This window comes from Hylobates moloch, unplaced genomic scaffold, assembly GCF_009828535.3.
Source record: "Hylobates moloch isolate HMO894 unplaced genomic scaffold, HMol_V3 SCAFFOLD_1, whole genome shotgun sequence".
Taxonomy (NCBI): Eukaryota; Metazoa; Chordata; class Mammalia; order Primates; family Hylobatidae; genus Hylobates; species Hylobates moloch.
Window position 1 is genome coordinate 202,619,112 of NW_026652276.1, and position 12,890 is coordinate 202,632,001.

Consider the following 12,890-nt stretch of genomic DNA (forward strand, 5'->3'; position numbering starts at 1 on the left):
ATGGTATTTCTAGTTCTAGATCCCTGAGGAATCGCCACACTGACTTCCACAATGGTTGAACTAGTTTACAGTCCCACCAACAGTGTAAAAGTGTTCCTATTTCTCCACATCCTCTCCAGCACCTGTTGTTTCCTGACTTTTTAATGATGGCCATTCTAACTGGTGTGAGATGGTATCTCACTGTGGTTTTGATTTGCATTTCTCTGATGGCCAGTGATGATGAGCATTTTTTCATGTGTTTTTTGGCTGCATAAATGTCTTCTTTTGAGAAGTGTCTGTTCATGTCCTTTGCCCACTTTTTGATGGGGTTGTTTGTTTTTTTCTTGTAAATTTGTTGGAGTTCATTGTAGATTCTGGATATTAGCCCTTTGTCAGATGAGTAGGTTGCAAAAATTTTCTCCCATTCTGTAGGTTGCCTGTTCACTCTGATGGTAGTTTCTTTTGCTGTGCAGAAGCTCTTTAGTTTGATTAGATCCCATTTGTCAATTTTGGCTTTTGTTGCCATTGCTTTTGGTGTTTTAGACATGAAGTCCTTGCCCATGCCTATGTCCTGAATGGTATTGCCTAGGTTTTCATGTAGGATTTTAATGGTTTTAGGTCTAACATTTAAGTCTTTAATCCATCTTGAATTAATTTTTGTATAAGGTGTAAGGAAGGGATCCAGTTGCAGCTTTCTACATATGGCTAGCCAGTTTCCCCAGCACCATTTATTAAATAGGGAATCCTTTCCCCATTTCTTGTTTCTGTCAGGTTTGTCAAAGATCAGATAGTTGTAGATATGCGGCATCATTTCTGAGGGCTCTGTTCTGTTCCATTGATCTATGTCTCTGTTGTGGTACCAGTACCATGTTGTTTTGGTTATTGTAGCCTTGTAGTATAGTTTGAAGTCAGGTAGCGTGATGCCTCCAGCTTTGTCCTTTTGGCTTAGGATTGACTTGGCAATGCGGGCTCTTTTTTGGTTCCATATGAACACAGTTTTCTTTACTTCTTTGCAAATATTTGTAAAGAACACTTTGAAGTTTCCCACTATATTTAGCTGAAACATTACCAGAGTTTCAAGAATAAACAATTCTTGATTTGTTGTCTGCCTTTGGTTAAACTTAAGACCATACATAGTTACTTTTGTCAGCTTTTTCCAACTTTAAGTTTTTTTGTGAAGAGGATTTGCTGACCTCTTCATGCTACAGTAAGAGAAGTTCTAATGTATTTCTCACTGGTTAATGTAACCCATGATTTACTCTATGTTTGGTTTGACTCCATTTTTTTGTTGTTTTTAATTTTTTTCAGGCATCCCCCAAACCAGAGTAGATTTAGAGAGATTCCAAGACATTTTTCTGGTTCAACTTGACACTTTAGTCTACCTTAGAAGCCTAAAAGAAAAAAAAAAAAAAGAAGATCCTTCTCTGTAGTCTTGATTACTAAACAGTGACATTGACTATAGCAGCAGTCCCCAACCTTTTTGACACCAGAGACTGGTTTGGTGGAAGACAATTTTTTCTTGGGCCAGGGTGGGGAGATGGTTTCAAGATGATTCTAGTGCATTATATTTACTGTATACTTTATTTCTATTATTATTACATTGTAATATATAAGGAAATAATTATACAATTCACCATAATGTAGAATCAGTGGGAGCCCTGAGCTTGTTTTCTTGCAACTAGATAGCCTCATCTAGGGGTGATGGGAGACAGTGACAGATCATCAGGCATTAGATTCTCATAAGAAGGGCACAACCTAGATCCTTCACACATGCAGTTTACAATAGGATTTGTGCTCCTATAGGGATCTAATACTGCCACTGATCTGACAGAAGGCAGAGCTCAGGTGGTAATGCAAATGATGGGGAGCAGCTGTAAATACAGATGAAGCTTCACTTGCTCACCCACCATGTACCTCCTTCTGTGCAGAAAAAACAATTCCTAACAGGCCATGGACTGGTACTGGTCCATGGCCTGGGGGTTTGGGGCCCCTGGGCTATAGAATAACAATATATAGCCATATCAGTCCTCTAGTATTTTATCTATAAAAGTGGCTGAGTGTTTTCATTACACCCAGGGACTATATTTATATAATGAAGACTCAGAGTTATTTATCCAACTCTTGTCATGGTAGTACTATAAATATTAAGTAACAAATGATTGAAAAATGACATTGCTAAATATAAACTGTTAGGAGAAGCATTAAATAATTCCTGAAACAGTGCTTATACATCAAGAATGCTCATTTCCTCTAACTCTGCAAAATGTTTAATTAAATCTTTTTCTTTTCAGAATTGTATAAAATACATGGTATTTTGTTTTAATCATACAATTTAACTTCTTGGACCACCAACTGAGGAGATAAACTCTTTGGAAATATGATAAAGAGGAAACAGAAAAACGCAATAGAGGTAATAATCAGCAGCATGGCATATTTAGGAACCCATTGCAGAGTTCTATTTTATTACTGTGCCATGGATCACTATCCTTTTAAAAAACATTTATAGAGACATTTAATAAATTACTTGAAATAGGAGGATTCTATATTATCATCCATCATCCCTAGCGGGCCCTACTGAAACCCCTGTACTACAACTAAAGTTACTTTCTCCTCAAATACTGTAGAATCTTCTTTTGAATTATGTGTGTTCATATCTCCTTTTTATATCATAAATAACTTCCTGATGTATAGGAACCAGTGCTGTCAAACCTACTTTTCTAAAGCATCTAACACAGTGCCATATAAAATTGAGTGCTTTATTCTTTTCTGATAACGATACATTTAACAATATCTTCCTGTAGAAACTTAAGCACATATATATAGATGAGTTACTTTATCCGCAACAGTGTCATTATGAAGCACACAAAGAATTCTGGGCAAGAGAATCTGACATTGTTTCTAATAGGTAATCAAGAGATTATGGCTGAGATTCAGCCTGGGGATGTTAAATAAAATATGTGAGTACTAGCTCAGGGATGTAAACATGTGGGCAAAAGCTGAGGTTTTTTCTTTTTCTTTGTTTTTTTTTTTTTGAGACAGAGTCTCGCTCTGTTGCCCAGGCTGGAGTACAGTGGCGTGATCTCGGCTCACTGCAAGCTCCACCTCCTGGGTTCACACCATTCTCCTGCCTCAGCCTCCCAAGTAGCTGGGACTACAGGTGCCTGCCACCATGCCCAGTTAATTTTTTTGTGTTTTTAGGAGAGACAGGGTTTCACCGTGTTAGCCAGGATGGTCTTGATCTCCTGACCTCGTGATCCACCCGCCTTGGCCTCCCAAAGTGCTGGGATTACAGGCGTGAGCCACCACGCCCAGCCGAGGGTTTTCTTTTTGTCAAATATAAGGGCAGAGTAGGGATACAGGTAAGCAGAATGAAACTAAGATACAATCCATGGCAAAAAAACAAACAAAAAAAACCACAAAAACTGGATGACATACAAGGCAAAACTGAGTCCAGGATTCAGATAAGGATCAGCCATCAGCAAGTGAAAGGCTGTAGGTGGAGATACAGGCAGTGGATGATTTGGGAGATTTGACAGCATGTGCCAGAGTCTTTAGTAACTGAGATTTAGGGCCAGGAAAATTAGCCCCTGGGGATATTCTTAGACTAAGGTGATTGGAATTAGCCAGGGGCTTTGTGAATTGAGGAATTGTGGAACAGGATGAATGAGGTTTGTGTTGAGAATAATTTGATCTGAGCCAAGTATCACAGATTTTTTTTTTTAATTCTAAGCTCCAGTGATTTTATTGGAGACATTTCTGGTTTGTTATTTTTTTAAAGACTTTTTAAATGTAAAGTAGTTTTAGGTTTATGGCAAAATTAAGAGGAAGGTGCAGAAATTTTCCATATATCCCCTGCCCCAATATATGTATAGCCATCCCCATTATCAACATCCTCCACCAGAGTAGTGCCTTTGTTACAACTGATGAATCTACATTGACACATTATTACTGAAAGACCATATTTACATTAGGGCTCACTCTTGGTGTTGGTGTTGTACATTTTATGAGCATGAACAAATGTATAATGACATGTATCCACCATTGTATAATCATGCAGAACATTTTCACTGCCCAAGAATCCTCTGTGTTTCACCTATTCACCCCTTCCTCCCCTTGTAGCCCCCAGAAACTATTGATCTTTATACTGTCTAGGTAGTTTTGACTTCTACAAAATGTCATATAGTTGGAATCATACAATATGTAGCCTTTTCAGATTGGCTCCTTTTACTTAGTAATGTGCATTTAAATTTCCATTATTTTCATGGGTTAATAGGTCACTTCTTTTTAGTACTGAATAATATTCGATTGTGTGGATGCAACACAATTTATTTGCCCATTCACCTACTGAAGGTTTCTTCTAAGTTTTGGCAGTTCTAGATTAAGGTGCTATAAACAACCTTGTACAGGTTTTTGCATGGGCATGTTTTCAACTCCTTTGGGTAAATGCCAAGGAGTGCTATTGCTAGATCATACTATAAAAGTGGGTTTAGCTTTGCAAAAGCTGACAAACTGTATTCCAAAGTAGCTATACAATTTTGCATTCCCACCATCAATGAATGACAGTTTCTGTTGCTTCATGTTTTTTTGTCAGCATTTGGTGTTGTCAGTGTTCTGAATTTTGGCCATTCTAGTACTGGAGGTGTATAGTGACATCTCACTGTTGTTTTAACTTGCATTTCCCTGCTGACATATAACATGGAGCATCTTTTCATATGTGTATCTGTGCATCTTCTTTGGTGAAGTACCTGTTAAGGTCCCTGGCCTCCTGTTTAATTAGGTTGTTTGTTTCCTTATTGTTGAGTTTTAAGAATTCTTTGTATATTTTGCATAATAGTCATTGATTGTCTTTTGGAAGTATTTTCTTCCATTTTGTGACTTCTTTTTTGTTTTCTTGACACTATATTTCTCAGAGCAGAAAATTTTAATTTCAAAGAACTTCAGCTTATCAGTTGTTTCTTTCGTGAATCTTGCCTTTGCTATTGTATCTAAAAAAGCCATCACCAAATCTATATCTACATTTTCTCCTGTTATCTTATAGGATTTTTAGAGTTTTGCATTTTATATTTAAGTCTTTGAGTTAATTTTTGTGAAGGATGAAAGGTCTGTGTCTATATTCATTTTTTTTTACATGTGGACATCCACTTGTTCCAGCACCATTCATTGAAAAGATTATCTTTGCTTCATTATATTTCTTTTTCTCTTTCATCAAAGATCAGTTGGCTGTATTTATGTGGATCTACCTCTGGGTTCTCTATTTTAATCATTGATTGATTTTTCTATTCTTTCACCAATACCACACTGTCCTACTGTATGTAGTTTTATAGTAAGTCTTGAGGTAAAGCAGTGTCAGTCACCAATGTTGTTCTTCAATATTGTGTTGAATATTCTGGGTTTTAGCTTCTCTGTATAAACTTTAAAATCAGTTTGTCAATATCCAAATTTTATATGTATATATATATATATATTCTGGGATTTTGATTGGAATTGCATTCTATCTATAGATCAAGCTGGGAAAAGCTGACGTCTTGACAGTACTCATATTAAGTGTTTGTATTCACAAATATGGAATATTGCTCCATTTATTTAATTTTTTGATTTCTTCCATCAGAGTTTTATAGTTTTTCTCATATAAATCTTATGCATATTTTGTTAGATTTATGCCTAAATATTTTATTTTCTTGGATACTAATGTAAATGGTAGTGTATTCTTAATTTTAAATTCTACTTGTTCAATGCTGTCATATAGAGAAGAATCAACTTTTTTTTTTTTTTTTTGAGACAGAGTCTTGCTCTGTCACCATGGCTGGAGTGCAGTGGCATAGTGCACTGGAGTGCATGGGAGTGCAGTGATCTCGCCTCACTGCAACCTCTCCCTCCAGGGTTCAAACGATTCTCCTGCCTCAGCCTCCCATGTAGCTAGGATTACAGGCAGACGCCACCATGTCCAGCTAAGTTTTGTATTTTTAGTAGAGACCGGGTTTCGCCATGTTGACCAGGCTGGTCTTGAACTCCTGACCTCAGGTGATCCACCCACCTCGGCCTCCTAAAGTGCTGGGATTACAGGTGTGAACCACTGCACCCGGCTGCAATTGACTTTTATATATTAATCTTTTATCCAATAACCTTGCTAGAATCACTTATTAGTTCCAGGAGGTTTTGTAGTTGTTGATTCCTTTGGATTTTCTACATAAATAATCATGTCATCTGTGAACAAAGTTTTACTTCTTCCTTCCCAGTCAATATACCTTTTCTTTTCTTTTTTTTGTTTGTTGCAGTAGGTAGAGTTTCCTTCACTTTTAAAGGATAATTTCACCAGGTACAAAATTCTACATTGTTGCTTTTTTCTCTTAACACTTTCACTCCATTCTCATCTTACTTGAATGATTTCTGAGAAGTAAGGTGTCATTTTTATCTGTGATTCTGTATAGGTAAAGTATTTTTTCCCCTCTGGCTTCTTTCAGGATTTTTCCTTTACCTTTGATTTTCTGTAATTTGAATATAATATGTCTGGGTGTAGGTTTTTTTGACATTTATTCTCTTTGATGTTCTATGGACTTTCTGTATCTATGGATTGATATCTGACATTAATTTGGGGGAAATTCTCAGTTGTTATTGTTTCAAATATTTCTTCTGTTCCTTTCTTCTAATTTTGGTATTCCCATTAAACATGTGTTATATCGTTTGTTGTTGTCCCACAGTTCTGGGATATTCTGTTCTTTTTTCTTTTTCAGTCTTTTGCTCTTTGTTTTTCAGTTTTGGAAGTTTCTATTGAGGCATCCTCAAACACAGAGATTCTTCTACTGTGTCCAATCTACTAATAAGCTCATCAAAAGTATTCATTTCTGTTACAGTACTTTTTTTTTAATCTTTAGCATTTCTTTTTGGTTATTTCTTTGAATTTCTATCTCTGCTTACATTGCCCATCTGGTTCTTTCATTCTGTCTATTCATTAGAACCCTTAGTATATTAATCATTGTTGTTTTAAATTCCCAGTGTGATAATTACAACATTTTTGCGTATATGAATCTTGTTCTGAAACTTGCTCTGTCTCTTCACACTGGGTTTTTCTGTTCTGTAGGTTTTTGTTTGTTTGTTTGTTTTAGGGCAGACCTTGTTGAAAAGAACAGAATGCTCTGGCATATTTCAAATTACTCATTTTCTCCTCTCCATGTCAGAAGCATGATGGAATCTTTTTTCTTATATTTGTTCTGAGAATTAGGTTGAACCCCTGGAGGCAAAATTTACAAATTTGTTGGGGCCCTTCTATGACAGTCTTCCTGTAGTTTTTAATTCCCAGAGTTATCCACATTGAGCCCCCAGCAATTTTCTATTACAATTTAGGCTTCCCAAACCCAGCACTGAATCCCATGAAGATTGTTGCTTGTGGTTTTCTGCTGTAGTAAATTTTCATTCTCATATTTGACTATCTCTCTCTTCAACTTTTGGGGCAGCAATGTTCCCTGCATCCTCACTTCTTTTACAGATTTGTGATTTTTCAATTTGTCCAGCATTTTACTTGGTAGGATAGAGCGGCAACTTCTGAGCTGCTTTCTGCTGGGCTGAAACCAGAACTACTTTCAAGTAGGTTCACTCTAAGTAGTTTGAAGGTGAATTTCTTGGCCCAGTCAACCAAGCAGGTTATAAGCACTGTAATTTTCTCCACATTTTCTAAGTTCAGTCTACTTCATAGTATTGAGTTCATCTCTCCAGCCAGTGTCATATATGTTGTATTTCAAAGAGTATTTTTGGCATTACTCGATCTCATTATACCAGGATCTTAGAGTAAAACTTAGGTCATTTATCCGACTAAGTACCACATATTTTTGTGTTAATGCTGGTGGGATATCCAGTCATTTCATTAAAGGGTAAAAAGGACTTTGGGAAAATATGTTTGAGGCTAAATGTATAAACCTAATTGTCTTATAAAAGCTTTTATATCAATTTATCTTACTTAAATGTGAAATTTCACTTGTTTAGATAGCATTTTTTCATTCCTCCTTGTTTTGGTTTAAAAACTGGTTCATTTTTAAAAGCACCCTGCATCTTCAAATTTTAAAAATTTGTGGTAAAATTGTTTAAGAGGTTTAATTTTAAATTTCTAAAATATTATAGTACATATTAAGATTCTGAAAGAACTAATTGCCATATTTTTAGAAAAATAAAATAAAATTAGAATTGAAACTTTAATAACCATAACATCATTTGTTCTCTGTCATCTTTTCATTCGTGTTTGTCAATCTTTTGGACTTTTCCTTTGATTTAAAAGTGCTTGAGGTGTCCAAAGAATATGGTTTCTTCATCAAGATTAATAAACATGACTGAATTCAAGGGACCAGTGGTTTACTTGGCTCCATTAATGGAGTTAAGATCCACTCATTTAGTCCATTCATGGAATTGGGACAGATTTAGCAGAACTATAAACCCTTATGAGGAAGATTATGAAATGATCATGAAAATGAAACAGCTTCCAGATAAAGGCAGAGCAAAAAATCTAAAATTTTTAGTATGGAGTGATAAAGCTCAGAGGTCGTATTATCAAACTCCCAGCCTTTGATATTAATTTCCTTTCCTAAGAAAAGGACCTTCTAATGACAGGGAAGAAAGAATCCCCTCTTCTTTCCTGCACCATCCTGTCAGGCCCTCTAGAATGAAATATTCTTCTGGTGTCCTAGTCAGGCCAGAAAGTATGAGCTTCCAGGAATGAGGAAAAGAGATTGTTCTTAACTCCACAAGAGGAAAGCTCATAGTTTTAGCCATATGGGTTTCTATCTCAAAGGAGAAAAGGCCTCAGGTTATTCTCAGCTTCTCTTGTCGTTCTCAACAAGCTATCCCTGGCCTTCATCTGCCCTTTTTCTGCAGTATACCTGAGCCACTTCCTTATGTCTTACATAGGACAGTTGTCAGTCTTGGATGGATTTCAGGTGCTCCTGGCAACAGTCACCTCCTTCATTTACATTCTGCCCGGTATTGCCTACCCTGTAAGTAAGGATCCTGACATGAGCAGTTTTTCACTGTTTTACACCATCGCCTACCTCTGGTACCCACTTTGACAGTGTGCAGGTAGGATGTCTGGTAGTACCCAGCCTGTTCATACCAGATAAGAACCAAGTACATAAATGTGTATGAGTATAAATAGTGTGAATTTGGACTTGAGATCTGAAATGTAGGCATTCTTGAAGCCCAAAGGAGACAACACTTAATAACACCACCATTAACAATGATTCTATAACACAATAATCACTACTTTACACAGTCAGTAGTAAATAATGAAGTTATTGCTTTAACACTTTGTCCAAAAGGAGCTTTATATTTGTATGTACATTCAGAAGAGTTTTTATTAAATTTATGGTTAAAACACATGTAATGATTGTTAAAGGGAAATGAAAGGTTTCCAAAAATATTTCTGACCTCTGGAAGTTGAATTCATGAAGAAGAATTGCTATAATCTCTCTAAACCTTCTCTTAAGCCTCATGTGAGATGGCATTTTGACCTGCATTAATCACTACTCTTACCCACATGAAATGTTTCATTTCTCATGAGTCCATATATCAAACAACTGGGGAGGCTGATAGTGCTGGAACTAATACCTTAGGTGTCTAATAGAACAAACAGTCACACAGAAAAGACACTCTTAACAGCACAAAACTGCTGAGGCCCTGAGTGTGTTTGTTCCACTAGGTTCCTAAGAGAAGTAATCAGAGACCAGAATAAAAAATATCTTACTCACATTGTCTTTCAAAACTTATTATAGGAACAGGGACACTCATCTCTGTAAACAGAGTGAAATTGCCATACTCATTTTGAGCCTTGATTCCATTACTTTACCTGAGAAGAAGTACCAATATCATTGTACGATGATATTGTGGTTGATTATCAGGAAATATAAAAAGAGAGAAAATAGAAAAATCTTTAAGCATTGAGTCAAATAGTTATCTGTGGTACAGTACTCATCTCTGGACTACCTCAAAGTCTTATGTAGTATGTGGAAACAAAATAAAATAGGACCCCATTCACTGTGCCCAAAGGAAAAAACTAAGCTGAAAGCTGAGTCATGCAAGAAACTGCCTTTTGTTTTGTTCCTACGCAGTTAGCTACATAGATAAAAGGCCAAATATCTCCACAGGTAGCTACTCTACGTTCACCTTATCTTACTGAATGCTGAACTGAAGACGAATACATAATTGACTATTTCCCCACCTGCTCCGTTTCTCTTGCAACACGTGGATTCATTAATGTGACCGTACCTTCCATCTTTCCCTTCCAACCCACTTTTTCCCTTTAAATATTGAAGCTTTCAAAATAATCTTTGGAGAAAGGCACAGACCACAGGCTGTTACTGTGATTCTGTGTTCCTTTCTTCTGGGCATGTACTTAACCTTGGCAGAATAAACTTCTATTTTTTTTTTTTTTTTGAGACAGAGTTTCACTCTGTCACCCAGGCTGGAGTGCAGTGGTGCAATCTTGGCTCACTGAAACCTCTGCTGCCTGGGTTCAAGTGATTCTCCTGCCTCAGCTTCCCAAGTAGCTGGGATTACAGGTGCCTGCCACCGCACCCAACTAAATTTTTTTGTAGTTTTTAGTAGAGACAGGGTTTTACCATCTTGGCCAGGCTGGTCTTGAACTCCTGACCTCGTGATCCACCCACCTCGGCCTCCCAAAGTGATGGGATTACAGGCATTGAGACCTGTTTCAGATACTTTTTGGTTTACATGTTTATATTATATACTGCATAAGATTTTGTGGTGTGTGTGTGTATGTATATAATGTGTATATATAAAATATATATATTATATTACAGTAGTGTATATATATTTTACAAAATAACATAGAGAATGAGAATTCTAATTATTATTATAATAACTGGTAGATTATTATCCTTTCAAGCTGCTAGCATAGACATTTAAAAATAACATCAATTTACTTTTTCTAAAGTTCAGTATGTCCCTTTATATGGAACAGAGACTTTTTATTAAGAATATTAGAATAATTTTAATTATTTGGATTATTTTTATTAAACTGTGTTGAGAAATTCACTTTTGACTTCATATATCTATGAATATTAAAGTGATTGTGTTACTTTTATTATCAGCAAAAACAGATTTCCATTTTGAAAGTGACAACCAATACATTCTTACAAACCAAATCGGAGAGAATTTGACATGCTCCTGTTAGGAAGAGTGTCTAATCTGTATTAGACAGATGTGGGAAACAGAAGGACAAAATGTAAGAATTAAAATACCTCAGTTTGAGTGTCCAAATATGTCAAAAAACTATCCGCTCTTTCTGATGGTTGATTTCCTAGTTATACATACAGTAATTTGTTTTCTTTATGATATCATGCCTTTATTTTCAGAACAGAATGACTCACGCAAAAACTTCTGTTAATTAGGACTTAAAAGTCATTGGATTGTGCCTTTAAGCAATGTGATAAAAAATGACCAAGAGCCTAAGGATACATAACTATTTATCCACTGATCACAATATTTGCAGTTAAATTTTCCACTTTGACTTTATATAAGGAGGTAATGTCACATGGCTATTTACATTTAAATCATTGAGAACACGGTGTTTCTTAATATTTAAAAGGATTTGAATTGAATTGAAAAAAATAGTTTGTGAAGGGTATGTAAGCTATTTATTTCCCTCTCAAAAGATGTTTCCTAATATAAGGCATGTGTTAAATATTTGCCTCCCTGGAATTTAAATAATTAATTTAACACCAGTGGAATCAGTCAATTGGTTAATCTAGCTACTTCATTTTTATTGTATGTAGAAATATGTATATTCATAAGTGTACCTATTACTTTAGGGAAATTAAAAAGGAATTAAATTATCAACACAGTTTAGAATAGTACTTAAAACCCTGAGTTAAATTTTGGAAAATCTAAAAAAGATATAATCAAAAGATAATTTGGAGACATCTTGGCTTTAAGAAATTTTTGATGCCTTATAAAGGCACCAGGTTCCAGTTTTCAGTAAGAAAGGACATTGGTGTTTTTTTTTTTTTTTTTTTTTTTGGTGTGTTGTGTCTTTGGATTTGTTAATTTTCTAGTCAGAGCTGTTAGCCAGGAAAAAATATAAAAAGTTCTATGCTTCTGGGGAAAGACATTCAGTTGTATATACTTGGGTGAAATTGCTCAGGTTGTAAAATATATCTTAAGAAATGAAGTCAGGTGCTGTGGCTCATGCCTGGTAATCCCAGCAATTTGGGAGGCTGAGGCAGGAGGACTGAATCCAAGAGATCAAGACCAGCCTGAGCAATATAGCAGTGACTGGTCCAATAAATAAATAAATAAATAAATAACCAGGTGTGGTAGTGTGTGCCTGTAGTGCACTGAGATGGGAAGATCACATGAGCCCAGGAGTTTGAGGCTGTAGTGTGCTATGATTGCACCACTGTACACCAGCCTGGGGGACAGAGCAAGACCTTGTCTCCAAGAAAAAAAGAAATGTATACAGAAAGGGAAATTTACTTCACCAATCTTAACATTTTCCATGTTGATCCTCTATTCATATTCTTTCCTACACATCAAAATAGTGTTCATTTAGATGCTGCTTCAAGAAAAAGCACTTATTAAAAACTTTTATAGGAATAATATTTACCCCTTTGAAATTTGTTTTCTGAAAATGGTGTAAAGAATTTAGCTTATAAATGACAACAAACATGTACATCCTTATAACATCAAAAAAGCTTGTAAGTTGTATTAAATAAGAAGTATTAAGAAACTGAGGTTCTGTATCAAATAATATTTTATATTCAGAGAAACATTTTATTTAGTGATCCAAGCATTTTTATATACATTAATTCAAATTTCAAAATATATAATGTATTAAAATATTCAAAATATTTTATATACATTAATTCAATTTTCAAAATATGGTTGATGGTTATTATTTTAGTTTACTTATT